A 24,724-nucleotide genomic window follows, 5' to 3' on the forward strand; every position below is an offset into this window, starting at 1 on the left:
AGTACATGCTTAAAGCCCATACACATACGTCTACCTACATGGAAAACGTTGTCTAGACTAGTCCAAATCAATGTTACTCTTACAACTGTCACATCACAATCACAAGTCCTCATGCAATATACAATTTCAGAAATATATTGTATTACAAACAGAAATAATTACACAAAAAAAGTTTGTCTCTGTGGATTTTGAGGTAATTAAATTATGATGTAATGCTACTCTGTTTAATAAAGTATATATTAATGTGCAGTCACACATGCATTCCTATGTGTACTGTTCCGAATCACAGCACATGTGAATCATTGATGAGAGAAACTGTCATGAGCTCGACTTTCCCAAACCCGCATCATTGCCTCTCCACTTTACTACAACATCGAGTCTGTCAAAGCTTTTTAACATTACTTTTCCATCACATCACATACAACTGAAGAATTAACCAAATTTAATAATCCTCAAATAATCCCTTTTGTGGTTTGTAAGCAATTTTCATTATAACTCAACCAAATCAAATGCAGCATTTGTGCGAGTGGCCTGTAGAGATTAAGGTGGAAATTTGTTGTTGTTGTTTTGTGTTTTATGCCATGGTATGGTGCATATTACAGAGAAAACAGCTACAATTGTATGATTACACCCTCAACAACTGTGAAATGCAAAATAACATCCTGTCAACTGATGCACTTGATAGAAAAACCTTTGCTTCTAGAGGTATGTTATCACTGCAGGCTTGGACCATCTTTCTTACAAAAATGGTCTGGTTTTATATAGGCAAGGCTGGTCTGCCACTGACATAAGATGGTTAAGATAGTCCTTGTTGTAGAAAGACTAACACAAAATTAACATTGTAGCCATGGTGGGTGACAATAGCCAAAAACTACATGAAAGTTAACAAATATAGTGATCAACAAGATGCAATAATATGGGTTTATAGGGTAATTTATATATAAATAATGATATTGTGCTATAACTTGCTTTCTCTTGCAGAACACAAATAAATATATTTTAATGAATATTGTGGGCCATCTTTTCAATACAATGGCAATGGATAGTGTCCCACTTTAAAGCTTCAAAAAGGACCCAAATGTGTCCTAAAAGTTGTCAAGGTGACCCATGCATCATATTTCAAGACTTCTAAAGGCATACGAAAACCACCCGAGATGTAATTGTACAATGAAAATCTTTTCATGTTGCACATTCATGAATGCTGTAAGGTATGGCGGAGGATCAGTGGCTTTAACAGATTCCCTAACAAACAAGAACTTACTGTTAAAAACCCCCTAATTACTGAAATAGCCAACCAGCCTCCACAAGCACAATAAATGTATTGACAAAGAGACAATGAACTATTGACAGAGAACCGCGATGTGACATCCGCGATGCTCACCACGTGCTTATCGTGGTGGACAGGAAGGGGAAACTTTGAACGCAACAATGTGTGTGTGTGTGTTTTTCAGTTAAACACAGAACTGCATATTGCTAATGAAATACGTGTAATCCCTGTATGTTGTGTATTTCTGAGGTATATCAAACTCAGTTAGAACTGTTTCGTTGTGTGTTTTAAACTCTGAGGCCTCATATTTAATAGCCTCAGTGTATATTCCCTTATTAAGTGTACCAAATATACTTTTCTTGGTATCAAATTAAACCTTACAATTTGGCCTAGCTAAATTCGAATATAAGATCTTCAGTAGAATGATATTACTGTTATGTTTTGCCATCTTTTGAGTCATTCAGCCCAAAATCTCTTACCGCCATAAACCCAGCCAGAAACATGCAAATGAGCCGTGATCGGAACAAAGGAATCATTCTCCTGCCCAGAGTAATGGAGGCCTTTACGACCTCCAAAGGAATGTTCAGAGAAGTGCTGACCCTCCCTTCATTCTCTTACTGAGAAAGAGAAATGAACCCTGTTAATCCTATATATATATTCTATATATCCATGTGATAAATATTGACATGTATCTAATGTGCCATCTCACATTTTCCCTTAAATGTGCTTGATCTATGTTTTCTTGCAAACTAATGGGTTAATGTTTCAGACTTTGCATACTATGGTTAACCAAAATCATATGTGTGGCATATTTGGTCTCTATAACTTGGTATTTTGAAGATTGAAATGACTGTGTACATGATATGTCGATAACAACAGCATATTAGTATTACCAGTATGTTTCCTATTTTCTTTCTTGCACATGCAATGGGCAATTTTACAACAAAGAGCAATAAACCAAATTCCCGCCTAGAACTCAAACCCTTCTTATTGGTCGAGCCAATGAGAGGTGGGACCTGTTTCCCGAGGGTATAAAATTGCTGCGCCCACTTCCTCTTCTTAGCTCTTCCTCGCTCACTCTTAGCCTCTCTTGCTTCCTGCCTCTCTTGCCCTCTGAGCCTTGTGCTCTCTCACTCTCTCGCTGAATGATGCCACACTAGAAGGCCCCAAGGACTCCCAAGCGTGTGCCAGGCTACGGCCTCGACTGCCCATTCACCAAGATCCTCTGACTCTCACTGGTTCTCTCTCATCAAGACAACATCATCAAAGATCAACTGGAGCCTCAACAAATTGCATCAGGACAGTTTAATTCAAATGGGACATGCAAGTATCAAACTTAGTCTCATTATTTGATACATTAAGTATCCTTAACCCCTTTCTAAAAAGGGCGTGTCAGAACTAATATGATGGTTTGCTCAGGCTGTTGATCTGCTGAACTTCAAACAATGCTATAACTTTGCCTTCCTGTATTCTGCTTCAGCCCTCTTTCCCTTGGTAAACTGTATGAATGTATGTATATGTATGTTAGATTAGTTTAAATGTTTAGTCTAGTTAATAAAGTCTTGTTCATGTCACATGTAAAGTTGTCTGTGTCTCAAGCTCATATCTAAAGTCACTAATCATAGATTTTGACTACTTGCTCTTAATACTTAGTAAGAAAGACATTTCCTTGCCCCGAAATGTACATTTCTATTAATTAATTAATTAATAACCAAAATTGAGTGTTCACGGATGAACCGAGTATTTGGTTGTAATGTTAATGTAGCTACATCAAGTTAACCCGATTAACTGATCCAAATATTCATAATTGATTATAACAAGTTATGATTGATTATTAATATTTCATAGAGCTGATTCGGCTACCTAATGGTGGAAGAATATAGAGCTGATTCGCTACATAATGGTGGAGAATGATGCGGCATGATTAAACAAAGGTTATGAGCTTTAACCACTGTCAACTTAAAAGTGTGCATTGAATAATTCCGTCAGAATAGGACATGACATGCTAAACGGCATTTGCTTCACTAGTTGCTGGCTTGTTTGGATGCGGCTAAAGTGATGGCTTGAATTGACATCTCTACTGTAATTGAAAGAGTCTTAACACATTTAAGCATATTTTCAAAAGGTATCAGTGTACGAGTAATATGATTTTAGCTGAAGAAACCCTAATTTCAGTATTAAAGTGTAAGTCTGTTTTGATGAAGGAATCTCAGCTCAGCTGCATGTAAACTGTACCAGAATTGATTGCTTAACCTGTTTCTGATGAAGAAATCTCAGTACAGTGTTATATAAATGTAGATTTGGGCTGATGCTCCCTTTTCACAGTATAAAGGCCTTACAAATTATAGTTAGATTGATGTCCTTCATCTAAACTTTATCTGTGCATCTAAAAGGCTTAGCTTCCTGGTGATCAAACCTGTGTTTCACTCACTGAAACTCTGAAGTGCATTGGTTCCCATGACAACGACTTGTCACAGGAAGTGCTCACTCCAGATAGCACGTGTTTCCTTCCGACGCCATTTTGTAAACAAACCAGCCTAGATGGCTAAGCTAACCCAACTTAGCAGCCCCTTAGCTTAGGCTAAGCTAACTAATAGCTTCAACAGTTAGCTGCTAGCATAATTTACATGAAGCCTTTATCTACAGCTTGTGTGCATGCAGAGTGAAGTGATCTAAACCATTTTCCTTTAACCCCATTTCTGGTTTCTGAATTTTCACTTTCTCTTCCTTAACTTTAATTCTTCTCATCTATCTTCACCTGCACCTTTCAGGTGCATCCCTTACTGAACGCTGTTCAGCTAAATTTGCAGTTACTTTGTTAATTAAATCTAAAAACTTAATTACATGTAAACTGTTTAGATAGAGAATAATTTTTATAGTTAGTGGGAACTTTCAATGGCACGCTGACTAAACTTTATAGAGGGACAAACACATTGTGTGGTCTTGAACACGCAACAGCTGTGACCAACTATAGAATGATGTCCAAAGCAAATCTAATTGTTAATCATAAGTGCTATTGATTATTGCCAATACAAGGTTATTCTGCTATTTTAATCACTTCTTCAAGTCTTTTTATTTATTTTTACTAATAATAGAAGTCAGCTATTAATTTTCCCATTTAACCCTCTTGGTCTAGTGTGGTTTTATTTCCCCATAAAACTGCAAAAGTAACTAGACATACTTTTCTTCTCGATTTTGTGTTTATTTGCAACAAGTTGCTTAAATTTTATGAGCCAGCTACACTAGTAATCTAGACGCATTTCTATGGCATAATTTTGAGCAACACTAATAGACACAATCTAATAGGAAAGCTCTTTTCTTCCTCTTTCTTTCTCCTCTTCATGTGTTCAAAGATCAAGCCTGTTGTATGCTATCAGTAAGTGCTGATAAATAATTTGACCCAAAGAAACATCTTAAGTCATTTATTAAATCTAGGCTTACACTTTTTAGCAAAGCCACTCAGATCCACACAAATCTGAGCATCCTGCTATTTGCAGCTAAGATAGTAATAATCAGGAACACATTTCAATTGTTAACCACACCTAGCAAAACCTAGCTGTACATTATACACCTTGCTGTCTCACTTTGCCTTTAGCTCCAAATTCTGTCTGATCTTGCATTAGTCTCTTGCCCTTACTCTCACCAGAAGTGTGCCAAAATGTTGCAGATGCTCAGCCTAACTGCCCAGATGGCAGGCCAAAAGGACTGGCTAGGTGTTTTGAGGAACACCCTTTATCCATGGCTGCTGACGACCTTCAGCAACAGAACAAAAAGCAACTGGAAAACGAGGGAAAAGAACTAATGACAGATCGACTCAAACCAGAGGTACGAGCACAAATATCTGACTGAGTTTATCGCCCTGGCCAACAACCTCACAGGTTTGAAACAGGAGGTAAACAACCTCAAACGCCAGATCACTGAGTCTCCAAACGGAGCTGACACATGCTAAAAACCGCGATAGACCAGCTAGAGATGGAGGCTCAGGACAGACACAAGGACCCTGGCAGAAGGGAGTCACAGGAGGTAGTCCACAGACTTCAAACGGCTCTGACAGCTGCTAAACAACAAGAGCAGTTGGAAAAGACAGCTAGAGAGCACCTGGAAAGGTACTTTTTCACAAAGATTCACTGTTAAAAACAGCAAATTCTGAACTCTTGGACAATGATGCCAGAACCATGGCCTGTGAAGGTCAACTGAATGTGTCCAGAGCTGAAGTTAAAGTGCTGACTCAGCAGCTGGAAAACACCAAAGATGAACTTGACATGGTCCAACGAGAACTGAGACACTCTTACCTGCTGCAAAAGGAACCACAGCAGGAGAGACATCTCACTCCCCCACTTGCAATCAGCAGAGAAACCTCGCCCAGCCAAGCACAGATTTACAAAGGGGGGAGACAAACCCCACTGCTTAACACGCCATCGACAGTTTCCTGAAAGCTTCCTGCAGCCGCTGAAGGAAAAGGATTGATTCAGACGAATCTTGAAACGACACGCGTAGCTTACACTCAAAGACCTCAACCGAATGGCCAGACATATCCCTGCATTTACACCAGAGCTTGCAGGAGACCACGACGCCCACGCTTACCTGCGTAGACATTGACTTTCACCTGCAGTCTTTGATGAGTGTGAACCATCAAGATAGACTCCATCTGATCTGGATCACGCCCAGCCCAGAGTTGCGACGCTTTCTGGCTCGACAGCCAGAAAACATCCAGTCTAACTACCAGCAGCTGAAACAAGCCATCATAAGGGAATTCTCAGAGTCTAACAACGGACTGATCGCTGCCCTAGACACCAAACAGGGTCGGCATGAAACTCCCTATGTTTACTACCACAGACTCAGACGAGCTTACTGAGCTCAAGAACAAACCTGGGATGGAGGAGGACACCAGCTTCAAGAGCCTTTTCCTCCCAAACCTCCATCCTATGGTAAGTCACCATTTAGGCATTATGGCCTGCCCCCACACAATGCCTATCCAACAACTGCGTGACCTGACACAGAAGGCCTTTAACAAACACAAGGCCTCACCCAGCAAACACCACAGGACGCCCCACAGCAGTCTACAACAACATCCTCCTGTACACCTTTCAAACAGGTGCCAAACAGAGGCTGCACAAAGACAGCTAGAAACGCCTGTTACTGAGTTACAAGAGCTGCTAGCACTAGCAAAAGAGCTCCTGGAACAGAACTCCCCTGAGGAGTACTGGGAAGAACAAACCTCTGACTCTTGCCCAACACCACTCAGGCAAGCTCAAGTCAGCACTGCTGCCAGAGCAGAGTAACACTGCAGACTTCAGACACCTGGTGACTGGGTGCCAACCAAGGGCTTAACGCCACCTGCTGCCCTTTTGCTACCAGTACTAGGTCAGTCTGAAACTCTCTCCACACTACACAATGCCCATAACCACTCCCTGCAGCCACAAACAAGCACCTGCCTCAAACTAACTGACTTCATAATGACAGGTGACACACTGTCAAGGCACCTGCTGCCTCTGCACTCTGCTACAAAACCCCTCATGATTCACCTGCCATCCGCCATTGTGATGATTGTCGTCCGATGATGTCTCCAACAGGGACACCACCTGGCTAAAAAGGGGACTGTAAGGTATGGCGGAGGATCAGTGGCTTTAACAGATTCCCTAACAAACAAGAACTTACTGTTAAAAACCCCCTAATTACTGAAATAGCTCAACCAGCCTCCACAAGCACAATAAATGTATTGACAAAGAGACAATGAACTATTGACAGAGAACCGCATGTGACATCCGCGATGCTCACCACGCGCTTATCGTGTGGACAGGAAGGGGAAACTTTGAACGCAACAATGTGTGTGTGTGTGTTTTTCAGTTAAACACAGAACTGCATATTGCTAATGAAATACGTGTAATCCCTGTATGTTGTGTATTTCTGAGGTATATCAAACTCGCTAGAACTGTTTCATAGTGTGTTTTAAACTCTGAGGCCTCATATTTAATAGCCTCAGTGTATATTCCCTTATTAAGTGTACCAAATATACTTTTCTTGGTATCAAATTAAACCTTACAATTTGGCCTAGCTAAATTCGAATATAAGATCTTCGTAGAATGATATTACGTTATGTTTTGCCATCTTTTGAGTCATTCAGCCCAAAATCTCTTACCGCCATAAACCCAGCCAGAAACATGCAAATGAGCCGTGACGGAACAAAGGAATCATTCTCCTGCCCAGAGTAATGGAGGCCTTTACTGACCTCCAAAGGAATGTTCAGAGAAGTGTTGACTCTCCCTTCATTCTCTTACTGAGAAAGAGAAATGAACCCTGTTAATCCTATATATATATTCTATATATCCATGTGATAAATATTGACATGTATCTAATGTGCCATCTCACATTTTCCCTTAAATGTGCTTGATCTATGTTTTCTTGCAAACTAATGGGTTAATGTTTCAGACTTTGCATACTATGGTTAACCAAAATCATATGTGTGGCATATTTGGTCTCTATAACTTGGTATTTTGAAGATTGAAATGACTGTGTACATGATATGTCGATAACAACAGCATATTAGTATTACCAGTATGTTTCCTATTTTCTTTCTTGCACATGCAATGGGCAATTTTACAACAAAGAGCAATAAACCAAATTCCCGCCTAGAACTCAAACCCTTCTTATTGGTCGAGCCAATGAGAGGTGGGACCTGTTTCCTGAGGGTATAAAATTGCTGCTCCACTTCCTCTTCTTCTCTATCTCTTCGCTCACTCTTAGCCTCTCTTGCTTCCTGCCTCTCTGGCTCTCTGAGCCTTGTGCTCTCTCACTCTCTCGCTGAATGATGCCACACTAGAAGGCCCCAAGGACTCCTAAGCCTGTGCCAGGCTACGGCCTCGACTGCCCATTCACCAAGATCCTCTGACTCTCACTGGTTCTCTCTCATCAAGACAACATCATCAAAGATCAACTGGAGCCTCAACAAATTGCATCAGGACAGTTTAATTCAAATGGGACATGCAAGTATCAAACTTAGTCTCATTATTTGATACATTAAGTATCCTTAACCCCTTTCTAAAAAGGGCGTGTCAGAACTAATATGATGGTTTGCTCAGGCTGTTGATCTGCTGAACTTCAAACAATGCTATAACTTTGCCTTCCTGTATTCTGCTTCAGCCCTCTTTCCCTTGGTAAACTGTATGAATGTATGTATATGTATGTTAGATTAGTTTAAATGTTTAGTCTAGTTAATAAAGTCTTGTTCATGTCACATGTAAAGTTGTCTGTGTCTCAAGCTCATATCTAAAGTCACTAATCATAGATTTTGACTACTTGCTCTTAATACTTAGTAAGAAAGACATTTCCTTGCCCCGAAATGTACATTTCTATTAATTAATTAATTAATAACCAAAATTGAGTGTTCACGGATGAACCGAGTATTTGGTTGTAATGTTAATGTAGCTACATCAAGTTAACCCGATTAACTGATCCAAATATTCATAATTGATTATAATAAGTTATGATTGATTATTAATATTTCATAGAGCTGATTCGCTTCCTAATGGTGGAAGAATATAGAGCTGATTCGCTACAATGCTGTGAGAGAAGCTTGTTCACAATGGCATGCATGTTCACACAAAAACATGCAGTCTGATCTCTTGAACATTACGTGGCGGAGACAACATTTTTGCAAAACGAAATTGTGCCTCATTACATGTTTTGCTGCAGTTTTTCAGTGAAATGTCCAGCGGGGGGAGCCAAAAGCGTGTGAAATGTTGTCGTAATCAGATAAGGTTTTTAAGTTGAATTTTAGATGGAAGTTTTAATGAGTAAAATGTACCTCCCTAACCTAAAACTTTAAACTAACTCTAAACAATAGTGTCCTAAAAGCAAATGAGAGCTGAGTAAAACAGACATCCATACTCATAACTAATGCCTAAATCTAACCAATATCGTCCTAAAAGCAAACGAGAGGTGAACAAAACATACCCTAAACCATCACCTGAACCTACCAATTCCGTGGAAAAAGCAAATGTGACATGAAACGCACATTTTCTGAAGAAGTCACGTCATTTTGTCGTGGCATGTGTCAGCTTGCATGCTTGGCTTGGCTTGAACCATGGTCTACCAAGTCTAAAGTCCAACACTCTGTCAAGTGAGCTATTACACTGGAATACGTGTGTAAATGTAGGTGGTACTGTAATACAAGCTTTACAATATGTTTTTCAAATGACGCATCATAGTTAAAGTATCATAATGATAATGATATCATAACATAGAAGTTTGTGAGTAAAAGTGAGAAAAATAAGTGTTTATCCTCGTTCAACCCCACGTCCACATGTGTGGAAGTAGTATTTTGACTTCACTATATGCAACGCATAATTTAAATGAATTTAAACCAAGTGAATACTGTTCAAAACACTCTAAATTGTCATTTTGCGTCACATGACACAACAGTATGATGTCCATTTCCATGAAACGCTTCTACAGGAGCAGCACCAACAAAAGTGCCTCTGGTAAGAAACCTTTACGTTTTTCTATTGAAAAACTTTACAACTTGGTTGTGAAGAGCAGCATCTCTAGTTTCGTTTGATATGCTGCTTTTAAATAACCATGTCCATTTATGTGGAAATTGGCACCTTATATAGGTTCCTTATTTACAGAAATTTAAATTTGGCATCTTCTCCCATTTTACTGTCTAAATCCACCTCTTCTGGTAAGTCATTCAAACGTAAGAGTTGGTTTTTATCTTTTGGTCTTGGCGCAAATGGGTAAGAGAAAATAATATTTGCTGTGATGTCCCATTCACTCCCACTCACCACTGTCAAAGCAAAGGATTACTTCCGTGTTCCAAAATGCCTTGTTGATGCTAGAGGTCAGAGGAGAATGGGCCGACTGATTCAAGCTGATAGAAGAGCAACTTTGCCTGAAATAACCACTCGTTACAACCGAGGTATGCAGCAAAGCATTTGTGAAGCCACAACACGCACAACCTTGAGGCGGATGGGCTACAACAGCAGAAGACCCCACCGGGTACCAATCATCTCCACTACAAATAGGAAAAAGAGGCTACAATTTGCAAGAGCTCACCAAAATTGGACAGTTGAAGACTGGAAAAATGTTGCCTGGTCTGATGAGTCTCGATTTCTGTTGAGACATTCAGATGGTAGAGTCAGAATTTGGCGTAAACAGAATGAGAACATGGATCCATCATGCCTTGTTACCACTGTGCAGGCTGGTGGTGGTGGTGGTGTAATGGTGTGGGGGATGTTTTCTTGGCACACTTTAGGCCCCTTAGTGCCAATTGGGCATCGTTTAAATGCCACGGCCTACCTGAGCATTATTTCTGACCATGTCCATCCCTTTATGGCCACCATGTACCCATCCTCTGATGGCTACTTCCAGCAGGATAATGCACCATGTCACAAAGCTCGAATCATTTCAAATTGGTTTCTTGAACATGACAGTGAGTTCACTGTACTAAAATGGCCCCCACAGTCACCAGATCTCAACCCAATAGAGCATCTTTGGGATGTGGTGGAACAGGAGCTTCGTGCCCTGGATGTGCATCCCACAAATCTCCATCAACTGCAAGATGCTATCCTATCAATATGGGCCAACATTTCTAAAGAATGCTTTCAGCACCTTGTTGAATCAATGCCACGTAGAATTAAGGCAGTTCTGAAGGCGAAAGGGGTCAAACACAGTATTAGTATGGTGTTCCTAATAATCCTTTAGGTGAGTGTATATATATATATATATATATATATATATATATATATATATATATATATATATTGTTTGTTTGTTTATTAGGTGCTACCAGTTACAAATCAATAAGGAAAAGGCACAGGGCAGTCAAGGTCTGGTCTCAGCTGGTTAAAAAGTCACAATCAGCCATTGTAGTCGTGATTTGTGTAAAAGTGAATAAAACTTTGTAGGCTTTGTAGAGCCTCTAGTGTGAATTTCAGGAGACTGCACTGAAACATAGAATATCGACACGTAAAAGTCAGTTTTCCAAAATGTAGTTATAGTAACGTTCATTCTGTTGAAAACTTGCGTTGTTTATCGCCTAAACAATGCAATTTCTCGAATGAACATGCATAAGAAAGAAAGTCCCCAGGATTTCGAATGTCATGAGGGTGAGTAAATGATGACAGAATTTTCATTCTGGAGTAAATTCTTGCTCTGGAATCAGTATCAGCCACAGCAGCTCATTATTTTTAATGTGACTGACAATTTTTGATTAACATTTTCTAGACGTTGAGTATATACGTGTTCAAGCTGTCTTTTATTCCTTTAAATGAGGTACACAGGCTTGATGTGTCCTCATCAAAGTCGTTACACACGATCAAGCTGTGAAGGTCTGCCACATGATTTAAACCTAGACATGTACGTGACCTGGCGTATTACCATTTCTCTTAGCCCGCATCAGGCCTGAATAAACTCAAAGACCTTACGCCTCTTCATTCTGTTCACCTGACTGAGTGTTATATCGCAGGAAATAAACCAGCTTTTCCATCCAAACATAGACAGAGTTATATCCCTCAGAAGAGGCTGTAAATTCACAGTCATATCCGTTGTGTTCGCTGTAGATTTGCCTGCTGTAAGACAAAGAGCTAATCAGAGCCCTAGGGCAGGTATCTGCCACGAGAACTAAAGAGACGCAATATCATTTAATCACTCTGCTTGGCACCTCCTATTTCCTTGCCTGTGGAAAAAGAAGGGAAAAAAACATTAATTCAGTATTATTTGTGACTGCATGAAAAGAGATACAATTTGATTTTAAAACATTTTATTTTATGATAATATTCTCGATCGCTCTCATTTTGGTTTGTTTTTATAATGAAATGCTCCCCATTCCTACAGAGCTGTTTCACATTTAACTTGCAGCAGATTAAAGATGCTGTTTGTTTAGATATGTTACATTAATGTGTTTAATTCCTGTTTTTGTTGATCAGTGAGATGCTTTAATCATTAAAGGAATATTTCACAGAAATATGAAAAATCCTGACTTACTCAAACATTTTGCTTTAAATCTCATTTTGTGTTTCATGGAGAAAAGAAAGTCATACAGGTCTGTGTGAGTAAAAAGTGGCAAAATTATCCATTTTGGGCCTTTAACTGAGGAACAGATCATGTTACTGTATGTGTGATGGAGCTGTCCTATGGGTCATGGAGTTCTTACACAGGTTTGACTCGGCATCCTTCAGGATCTAATCTTTTTTTTTGCCATCTGCTCTCAACATGGTTCCCAAGATTCACAATTTAAAACCGGCTCCCATTCCCAGATCTATTTTGAGCCTACCAAACAGGGCGGGTGACACCCAAATTCCATCATGCCTCCTGTGAGACTTGCCGGCTCTTAACGAGAGTGCCCACCTTCTGCGACCTTGCATAGAAAAATTAAAATTTCAAGTGAAAAGCTGCTATTATTCCTGCATTCCTCCTTGCATTCTACCCTGCCCCTCATCCCCTCCTCTCATAGCCTGAGGGAGATTTGGACCACTTTCCATCTCTCTTTCTCTCTCTCTCTCTCTCTCTCTCTCTCTCTCTCTCTCTCTCTCTCTCTCAGATAAATAAATAAAACCGTGCAAAACTAAGACAGTGCAAAACAACATACATAATATAAGAAAAGAAATTGGAGACAAAATGTACAATGTAAAAAATAAGATTAAAAAGTCTCTCTCTTTCTCTCCTTTTCTTGGGCTCTCCCTGCTGAAAATTTTAATGTCCCATCATATATATCTTAATCCATTAGATATCATAAAATATTATAATTTGATAAATAATAATATTATAAATATTAAATATAAGAAATATTAAATATTATAATACTTTCTATTTTCTAACACATTTGAACATATATGCACTATATTTTAACATATATATGGGAACATGTATGTTATATATATATATATATATATATATATATATATATATATATATATATATATATATATATATATATATTACGGCTGTTGATTTAACACGTTAATTCAGTGCAATTAATTTTACAAAAAATAACGCGTTAAAAAAACGCAGTTAATCGCAATGTCCCCGGACCATAATAAGGAACATTCCTGAGAAATGCAAGCGTGTAGTACCACCTGTTTACTCCAGAGGGCAGTCATTTAAATTTCAGCTGTATGAGCAACGCACAGTTTATACAGTGAAGAAAAAAAACATCCAGCAGCACAACATAAACATGCGTTACGTTCTTGCGTTCAAAACACTTGAAGGAGCGCAAATGCGAACTAAGGGATTTCAAGATGTGTTTAAAGATTGAGTATTAAACTATATTTAACTTGTCATAGTGACCTAAACATTTTATGTTTATGATGCAATGCACCCGAAATGCTACACAAGCATGTCTGATGCAGGTGTACATTGACAGGTCCTTAAACAAGCCTCATAATAAATCTCCAACTGATTGACAAATTCAATTCATTGTGAAATGGATTGCTGTGAACTGTGTGCCAATGATTGACTTATGATCAATAATATGGTAGTAAACAATACATTGTATTATAAAGCCACTTTTTGTATTGTCTTATTAATGATTAACTCTTCTGCCACAAGAATGTAATGCATTTTAATTATCTGAATATATATATATATATATATATATATATATATATATATATATATATATATATATATATATATATATATATATATATATATATATAATCTTTAAATATTTAAAGATAACTATGTCTAATAATTTCATCATTATATATTGAATTATTGTTATATGAGGGGCTTTCTCAGCAAATATTTGTATATGCGATTAATCACGATTAATTAATCGGGACACCATGTAATTAATTTCATTAAAATGTTTTATACATTTTAATTGATATATATTAATATCTGATAAATAAAATGGTTGTAGATTTTGTCCAACAGTTTGAAATACTATGTGGAAAGCAAATCTGTCACTGATTTTACATTTGTCTTCATTTGCCTGAATTTGTAAAGAATTGGGGACATTTGTAGCCATATTGGGAATATATTTTTTATATATTTAATAATGTATGTAAACCCATGCGTTAACTAATAAAAGAGAAATTATTTGAGTGTTTCAATAAAGCTATTACATGTAAAAATGTTGTAATTTTTGTATTGTTATTGCTATATTTTTTTTTATAAGTATCAATATATAGCCATATATGTTATAAATAACTAAATTACAAAAATAATTTCTCCCAGCTCAATTGTTTATTCTCAATTTTTAGAGTAGGTGCAACAAATATGTAATATAAAATGACAATTAAATAACATTTTTGACTTTTCAATAACTGCCATGAGCCTTCCATCCATGGAGACCACAGCCTCCCAAATGCTGCTAAAAGAGGTGTATTGTCTTCTCTCACTGTGAATCTCAAGTTTGAGAAGGGCCCACAAGTTCTCAGTAGGATTTATGTCAGGTGAGGAAGGGGGCCAAGTCATTATTTGGGTATCTTTTGAGGCTGTTGCTGGCTAGCCTAGCAGTGGAGTACTTGGATGCATGTGATGGAGCATTGTCCAGTATAACAATCATGGCCTTCTTGAATGCTGAGGACTACTTCCTTTGCCACTGCTTGAAGAAAGTACTTTCCAGAAACTGGTAGTAGGTTTGAGAGTTGAGTTTCAGTTCATCTTCAACTCAAAAAGGTCCAGCTACCTCATCATTAATGATAGCAGCCCATACCAGTACCCCTCCACCACCTTGCTGCCACCTGACTCGAAGTAGTGCCCTGTGTTCATTAGTGATCCAGCCACGGGCCCATCCATCTGGTCCATCAAGAGTCACTCTCATTTCATCTGTCAATAAAGCTTTGAAAGGTTTCTTTATGAATTTCTTTAATCAATCTTGACGTTTCAACTTGTGATTATATTCAGTAGTGGTTGTGTTTCAGCCTTCTTGACCTTGGCTATGTCTCTGAGTACTTGACACCTTCAGTTCTGGAATATGGTAGCATTGGAGGATAATGGGTTCCTGGTAACTTCAAGTTTAATTCTTCTCAAATCTTTTGCAGTTAATTTGTGCCTTTTCTTCTCAGATGACTATTTGCATCAAAACGTTTGCTTGTTTAGCTATTTCAAGGGTGTTGCATCTGTCTGAAAGGCAATTTACAATATTTGACTTTTCAGTGTCAGTTAAATCCGAGGTAATGAAGCTGCCTAATAATTATGCCCATTTTGATATAAGGTGTTAGTCACTTTCGCCACACCCTCCCTCGTTACACAAATACATACCACCTGAAAATGATTGAATCAATAAGCATTCAAGTTTATATGGGTTGCATATACATGTAAAATGTGCATAGAAATAATGATAAGATCAGAATACTCACTTGACTAATAATTGGGCATGCAGTGTAAGTATACTCCATTTGACCGGTGGTTGCCACATGAGTGCTACGACTGACATGAGTCAGTGGACTATTTCTCTTTAGGAGCTTAGACCCATTAAGTTTTCTTTATATTTCTTTAGACTGAAGTTATACAAATGCAGGCTTCTCCTGTCCTCAAACAGGCGTTGTTGACGTTTAATGATGATTACATTTTCTTCTAGGGCTTCTTCGTGACAGCAACAGCTCAACGGTGTGGGTTACAAGTAGGCTAATTATTGCAAATTATTCCACTAATTATTGCAAATTATTCAAGGCACATGCACATTCTGCACAGTCAGAGTGAGTGTGGTTTAAAAAATCAAGTCCCACAGTGCTCAAGCACTCTGATGATGGCGAAATTTGCGTCACACGTCCTGTACGCAGACGCCTAGCATTGGCATCTAGCCAAAGTATATTTGGGGTTTAAACTCAGAATTTTAAAGATGAAAAGTTGTCCAGATAGCCGTTTTTTCAGTATTGCAATTAAGTGAACAAATTTGAAATAATTTCACTTTGGTTTGAGTGGATGTTGCCATTTTTTCCATTTGCCATTTGCCATAACTAACTTAACTAATAATTTCGCCATTTATTACAAAAATATTCCAAGCGTTTCTTCATTTATTTCCTTTCTTTAATCACAATGTTTCAAACTTACTTTTTTTACTTGGGAATAATGTTGGTAATTAAACCTGAAGTGTAATTTTGTGTCACTATCATCAATAAACAGAATTGCAACATAAACATTGTTTTCAAACAGCTTTTTTGAATACTCCCCCTTTCTACTGATAATCAAACAAACTGATAATCCCACCCCGCCATTGGTTGTGCCAATGTTGCTGTGTCAGTTTGAATGGGTCGCTCAAATCAAACCCAGAGATACAGTGTTTACAGTTTTTGAGGAAATCAACCTACAAATTACTTATAGTTGAGTCTGCATTATAAGCTTGGTTTGGAGAAAGTGTTTTAACATAGAAAAAGTTCACTTCAGCTTTAATGTATACGTTTTTATTTTGCTTTGTTCTCAGTATTGCTTTCGACCTTGTAAAAATATCTTTAACTAAGTGAAGCCAGTTCCTGAATGACATCTTACATTCACATTCATTGTATAGAAAAAAGTTGACTGAGGCTAACATTCTGGCTATCTTCTTTTGCATGAAAGAAAGCATATGGGTTTGGACAAAGTCTTTTTAGCAAGTCAGTTTACTCTGTGGCCATTTTTGGAACGCTTGCCAGCAGCTATTTTTCTATTTAAACAAGCGTTATGCAGCTCTTATCTACAGTAATTGCATGAGGAAAGACCGAAATCCCCAAAACGGTAGGTCAAGATTATGATCAAAGATCATGTTTCAAATCAGCAGTAAAATCTGTCAACACTGGTGTCATAAATTATGTATTTATACCTCAGATTACATTAAAAACTAAACTTTCCCGGCTTGTATAGCTAATGAGCGTTATCGAGTTGATTGACAGCCGATGTCTCTTTCTAAAAGGCGATTGGCTCTTTTACCTATAAGTTGGAACTTCCTTTCTACATTTCTTGAATGTTGGGCATTCCAATTTTTCCCATTTATTCTAATAGAAATGACCCGTTAAATCTTGTCTAGTTTGGTTAATAGTTATTAGCGTCTAGTAAATGATGTCAGGATTTTTGTGCGAACTCTCCCTTTAATACAGTTTAAGTAAGTGAGTGCCTGAGCTTTATCAAGGCATATTTCAGATTTTTTACTTAATTTGACAATCTTTATTTATTTATTTTTACTGTATACAGTCTAAAAAGTACTGCATAACCATCGTGTCACCTCACTTTCTTTTACAAAACTGCTTCCATGCTCCCATATTCCACCTTCCCTACAGTGATGGCACAGAAAATATAGAAAGAATCCAGTACAACCCCTCCTTTTATTTCATACAAGGTCTCCCCCCTTAACCATGCAGCCACCTGCAAATTCAGTGCTGCCGGAGTTACTGTGCAATTCACTCGGAAGTCGATTTTCATCTCTGAATGCTCTTCAGTGGCTCTGAAAGCTCTCCTCGCATGCTCGCTGCCCCCTCTGCCTGCGAGTCACGCTGCCTTTGTAAAACACTCACAATTCCTTTGGTAGGTCTACCGCACCTCCAGGCCTGTGGAAAGCACCTCTCCATGTGAAACCGGGTGGCGATGGGTCACGGACTCTGTGCCAAAAGCGGGCCAGCTACACAGGTGCTCTCTCTTCTCCTCACTTTCTCCATCAAGGCGTGTAATACTGTGTAGAGCAAACTGCTTAGAGGAAAGAGAATCTCTCATCCAGACTCCCCGGCTCACATACAGCGGCTCTCACCCCATCTGGCCTGTAATAAGCTGTCATGAGAAGGCCTCTGAGGGAGCACCAGTCCCCGATGCAGGAGCAGGGTTCTTACAGGCTGCATCTGTTTGGTGGCTGGTGTCTGGCTGCAGGCCACGACCCCTGTGCCTCATATTGAGGAAGGCATAATGCAATTTCCCATGACCCTTTGGGAGGCAAACCTGTCCTGCTTCCTGTAAGGCTGCGTTGTTGTTGTTTCCCTCAAATGCAACCGTCATTTGGCTCGTAGAAATTGTTCCCTCAGGAAGGGTCGGTTTAAAGCTTGACCAGGGACACGCCAGTCACTCAACCTTCAAGCTTGTCAAGCAGCACTAAACATTTATTACAGAAGAATATAATTCTATTTGTATGCCATAAAATATTTTCTGGCCTTGTACGATATCTTCGCTGAACTGTTTTCTTTTCGTATTAGTATGAATATGTACTGTTCGTATTTGTAAGAATGCTGACAATCATCCATTTTATGTATTTGCACAAATACTGTACAGTATGTGCTAGAGTTAGTATGAATACGCGCAGGGCTCAACTTGAGGGGGGATGCGAGGGGATGCCCACCCCCCTTGTTACAATAAATTCCAAAAGCATCCCCCCTCACCACCCCCTTTAGATCAATTGTGTCATTTATTACTTTTAGGCTTTTGTCAGCGATCTCCATAAAACTGTGTGCGAAAGAAAATCAGGCTTAAAATCGTGTAGTGTAAACTATGCATTAGTCCTGCAATCTGGCAACCTTGAGCATGCTCGCTCCCTCTCCACAGCTAAATGAAGCTGGAGTTCTGAAAACACTGGCAGGTATGTTGGTGTTTGCGATGGGTTGACTTGTCCTTCCTAGTGTTCACATGAAACTTACGCCACAAGTTTTCAAATGTTTCACGTGCTTTTAAACATGGTCAAGTAGTAGGTTTAAATGCGCGTCTTCAGTGGGTGAGCGATCTAGTGATCATAACGTGGATGCTTTTCACAAAATGTATCATAAAATACAATTACAGAGGGTAACAGGTGCTTATTATGGCCATGTGTCCTAAGTGTCAGTGAAATGACTCTCATTTTTGTACTGATCTATTAAATTAAAAATACATACAAAATACTATTCCCACAAACCATTTACTTCAATACACCTCTTCTATGATGAACATATTTTCAATTGCTGAATTTAAAGTCATATTTATATTTTTTCTGGGGCTTAAAGTAAAAAATGTGATGTGATGTCCAGAGAGAAAAAAAAAATGTCTGTCTCATTAAAATCTGAAATTCCTGAAAAAAGACATGTTGGCATGACTAGTGCAGAATAATGATTTATTGTTGTTTCTTAATAAATAAACAGTGATTTTTTATTTTATGTGGGTAGCCATTTTTTTGTTTATGTTGACCATAAAAACTATAAAATACAGTAAAATAGTGTTTTGTCAGTATTTAATTTGCTGAGATAAACATTGGTACTGAGACTATTTAGTATAGACGGGCAACTTCTATCAAGCTGTCAACGGATGTAGAAAGGAAGATGTTTAAAAAACATCTGATATTTCTTTTGACATGTTTATGAAAAGGCACATTTTGTTCATGTGGTGTAACCCTGAGACAAAAAAAAATTCCTTAAAATGTGTTTGACATTTTTTTTGGAAATGAATGAATAAGTTGTTTATACTCTCATGTAGTAAAGGTGCAAAGAAAGTATTATAATACTTTTTACTTAATGGTTACACCACATTACAATTTGAAAGTTTGATTATTGTGTTATTTTTTTTTTTTAATGCTATAAAGTACAAAAACTAATTTTATGAAACCAAATTGGACAAAGATTACATTTATGAGAATATGACACAAAAGGGTTTTAAACTAGATTTTTAAAAGGTTTCTCATTTTAATTTGGGGTGTAATTTGTCATTGACCCATAAGTATTAGACTTATTAAAGGTTGTGTTTAATAAGTAAATATATAGTATGCACACAAAGCACCAGTGTGTTAGTGAATAGCGGTACTCTGTTGACACACACACACACAAAGGCAATAGTTCAGTTCACTTATAATATGCATTTAGAAGGGCACAATAGGAGCATTTACCAGAATTGTAATAAGAAGCGAATTAAACTACTGTGTACTTACCTACAAACATACACATACGGGACTTCCTGGAGAGATCAGAATGGCAAAATAAAAGCCAGAGGGTTTTAAAGTTAAAGGTGCACGATTTAAATATATTACTGTTGTATTTCAAATTCTAAAAGTCAATAATAATAATAATAATAATAATTTGTTATAATTATCATTACTATTTGTTTACAAATTATAACAATATTAAATTTGAATGGGTTCCAAAACATAACTGTGTGAATGAAAAGTGAACTGATATCTTACAACTAAACTGAAAAAAATAAATAAAAGAGAGATCTGAATCCTTTAAATCCACATACAAAAAAAATAAAAGACTTCTGAAGACTTCCATTGGGAAGATTACTGTTAATCTCTAAAAAAGATATCCATTTATATTGAAAAAATGTGTAGTTAGTGGTTTGTGTTTGTTTACATATTAAAGAGCAAACCCATTTATTTCCACACAATAATGTAAAGATATTCTAATCTGATTATGCAAAAAAACAACAACACTATATCGATTTGGGATAGGTATCGGCTGATACTGATGTTTCAGATATCGGAACGGAAGAGAAAATGTGGTATCAGTGCTCCCCTTGTACAAATGTATACTGTACGTATTCATAAGAATGTTGACAGTCATGCATTTTTTATATTAGTTTGAATCTGTGTTGTTCATTTTTGTAAGTATGCTGACAATCATGTCTTTTTTATTTGTAGAAATATGAACAGCTCATATTTGTATGAATGTTGAATATCATGCATTTTTTATTTTTAGTACAAATATGTGGTGTTCGTATTCAGAAGAACATTGACATTCAATGCATTTTTTTAAATAGTATGAATACATGCAGACATGCTGTCAGTCATGCCTTATATTAATATGAATATGTGATGTTCCTGTTCATAAAAATGGTAACAATCATGCCTTTTTTAATATTAGTATGGATGCATGGTGTTCAAATTCGTAAGAATGTTGACAATGAGGCATGTTTTGGTAGTAATGCTAAAACTTGATTCATATTTGTATGAATGCCAATCATAAATGTTTTGTTTTAGTACAAAAATACATGCTTTTGTATATGTAAGAATGTTGACAATCATGCATTTTTGTGTATAAGTACAAATTTGAACTATTGAACAATCATGTGTTTTTTTTATCATTATGTATTAATATTTGTATTTGTCAGAATGTTGACAATCCTGTATTGTATGAATATATTCGCTACAAGTTTTGTAAGTAATACTTTTTGGCAATTTCTGTCTCTCTAGGTTTTCTCTAACGCATTTTTCCTTGCCACTTTTGTTCTTACCAATGTTTTATTTTTTTTTGTCTGGAGTTCAGGATTTGCTATATCAACCAATGAATCTCTCCAGCAACCCGTCAGCACTATCAAACATCTCTCGGGGGCCCAGATATTACCTCTCACGCTCTGGCAGACGGTTCGGAGGGTACATGTTGAACCTAGCACTACAGCCTTGTTTATACCCTGTTTAAGTCTTGAATAAATCAGACCAAATTGCTGTGGATGGTGCTCACTGCTGGGTCGAGTGCATAAATCCAATATCTTTGCAAAAAAAAAAAAAAAAAAAAACAGAATGAGTTTATCATCTCAAATGGTGTAACCTTTCCTGTACCCTGCCTTTAGAATACATTTAGAATACTTTAAGGTGCAAATATAACCCAACTTGTTCTGTATCTGAGGTAAAATACACACCCAAGGACGCAAAACATCCAGATCCCACGTCTATGAATTTTTTTCTTCGCTCTTCATTTTTGTACTGCTCTGAATCACTCAGCATGCCTTAGAAATGGAAAGAAAATAGTCAAAGGGAGATGTGTTTTTCTTTCAGGTTCTGTATTCTTACGAATCAATTCTGGCTAATGGTTTTAAAAATCAAATACTAACCTTTTCCTGTGCAAGAAGTGACCTTAGAACTCCGCTTTGCACATACAGCTTGTAAATCGCACTTCTTTGTACAGACGGCAGAGCCATTACTCAAGGGAATATATGCCAACAGTTATTGGATATGTCAAAACAGAGGCCCATTTCCTGTGAAAGAAATCTGACACAGAGAAGGACAAGGATGAGAGAGGTTGTACTGAATAAAAGCTCAGTGTCAGGTTTACAGTCTTTTAAAGCATTCCAACTGATCTGACATCAGGCTCACTGGCTGAATTAAACCATCTCTGTTTTACTTCATGAAGATATATAGGGTTTAATTCTGTGGTTGTAGAGCTTTATTTGAGGCCTTAGGGAAGGTGCGAGGATGCTGCATCTGTTACAAAAAGGGAAGCAAACATAAAGGATGTGGTAGAGATTGAGGAAAGAATAGAATTTAGACAGACTGAATGGCATATAAGGATAGTGTTTAGACTATATGGCATTAGTTTGACATGAAGTAAAACAAGGCAGGGACAGATGTACAGTCCATTTAATATGCTTTATGTTTGTGTACACAAATTTCTATTGGACAAAAAATGTTCACCAGTTTCACCAGTCCAGTGAATTCTGCTATCCACTGACCATTTATTTTTAATTTATTTGGTTGTAAAACATTGTTGTCTAAGTTCTAAGTACAGGAAAAAGTGTTAGTGAGACAGAGAGGTATTTTCTGTTCTCTGGTTCTCAAATACCAAATCTCTCTCTCTCTCTCTCTCTCTCTCTCTCTCTCTCTCTCTCTCTCTCTCACTCACTAAACAGCTCAGACTGACAGACCAGGGCAGCTTAATAAAGAATGAATTTTCCTGGAACAGCAGTTCACACTGTTATGATCCCAGAGTACAGTCTCCCCCTCACAATCTATCACTCGCTCATTCCTTCTGTCTCACTCACACACACACACACACACACACACACACACACACACACAAACTCAAGTCTAGCAGACTGCCCATTTTTAAGTTGTACACTTTTGTGTTTTGTCCCTTTGCTTTAGCATCAAACTTGTCACTGTTGTCATTGTTTATGTTTGCTTGTTTGTCTCATGACCCATTTAAACAGGATCCCGAGCTGGTGAGGAACATCTGCCGTTGGGTTCTTTGCAAAACGCACCCCTAATGTGACCAACATTGTGGACATTACCAAGGCTGCAGAGGTAGGTGTCTGATGGTCTTTATAGTCGTCTCTCCTGCTTGAACCATTTTTGGTTTTGATAATTCTGTTCTTATTAAATTAAATAGAATATAATCCTTTATTTTGGTAACATATTACCACACAGTTTTTTGCATATATATACAGTGAAATGTATTCCATGTATTCTGAAATGTCAGACATGATACAGCACCCCTGGAGCAGATAAGGTCCAGAGCCTCAACCGCTGAGCCACCACTGCCCCTAAATGAAGAGTTCACCTAAAAAGGAAAGTTATGACATCATTTATTGTTGTTCCAAATCCGCTTTCTTCTATAAAACACAAAAGAAGATGTTTGGCAGAATGGCCAGAGTGCTCTTTTTACATATAAGACTACATTAATGGGGACTGGGGCTGTCAAGCCCCAACATTGACAGAAAGGCACCATAAAAGCAGTTTTGGGCAAGCTACTAAAATAAATAAATAAATAAAATCAACTGAAAATTGTTAAGCTGAAAACTACACTTTAGAGAAAGTAGCAAGTTACACTACAAGCTACATGGCAAAAGTAGCTTGCTAGAGTTAAGCAACAGTCATAGACTAAGCATCTAAATTCATATTTATACTGTACATGTTACCTATACACCATGTGACCAATATGCAAATAACTATTTTTACTTTTTATTCATTCATATACTACTACCTGTAAAAACCCATTTGAACATAATTTCCTTGTTACATTCCTGTATAACAACTCTACGTAAATATGTACAATGCATCTCATCCTACAACTCTGTGTCTAGCTATTTCTGTATGTACTGGAAGATTCTGTTCAGAGGCCAAATTCCTTGTGTGTGTGAGCACATCTGGACAATTACACTCCAGTATCTGATGTATTCATTGGTAATACGATGGTACTTTGATATACAGCTACCATATTTATGTTCCATTCTGTGTATTCATGGCTCTTCAAAGTACTTTAAAGAATACCACGTGCTTTGATATATGGTTACCAAATTTATATACTATTTTATTTACATGGCACTCTAAGTCAATTCAAAGAATACTGTGACAGGGTGGAGGGCGGGGCCGGGTCGTGATTATACACACCCGGTCCCTTGCGACAGAGAGAGATAATTTACGGGTAGCTGGCCGTCATGTGTGTGTCTGTATCTTTTGCTTAAGTTTTTCATTTAACTATTATTTATATCATCAAGCCGGTTCTCGCCTCCTCCTTTCTATTCCTCCTTTTTGGAGGCTTAATTGGCTTGATAAGGGACCGGGTTTGTATAATCATGACCCGGCCCCGCCCTCCACCCTGTCACAAATACCATTGTAGCCTACTACCATGGTCATTTGCTATATGATTACCATTTTCATATGCCATTATATTTACATGGTGCTTCCAGTTAATGGTACATGAAAACGGGTATTTATATAATTATTTGCTGAAAATATTTTCAGAAAGAGCTCTCAAATCTTCACACTTTCTTTCCAGTCAGTTATAACACAGCAAGATGTTGCGCCAGGTTCGAGGTATTGAAGTCAAATGTCACTGTCTCATTATTGGTATCAAAATACACGTCTTGATGCACTACATTTGA

General features: G+C 37.7%; 1 pseudogene; it reads left to right on the top strand.

The window, feature by feature from the left end:
* Positions 1-24,724, top strand: part of LOC127635027 (dihydropyrimidine dehydrogenase [NADP(+)]-like) — a 304,510-nt pseudogene that overhangs the window by 191,991 nt on the left and 87,795 nt on the right.

Source organism: Xyrauchen texanus, chromosome 42 (genome assembly GCF_025860055.1).
Source record: "Xyrauchen texanus isolate HMW12.3.18 chromosome 42, RBS_HiC_50CHRs, whole genome shotgun sequence".
In the NCBI taxonomy this organism is placed as follows: Eukaryota; Metazoa; Chordata; class Actinopteri; order Cypriniformes; family Catostomidae; genus Xyrauchen; species Xyrauchen texanus.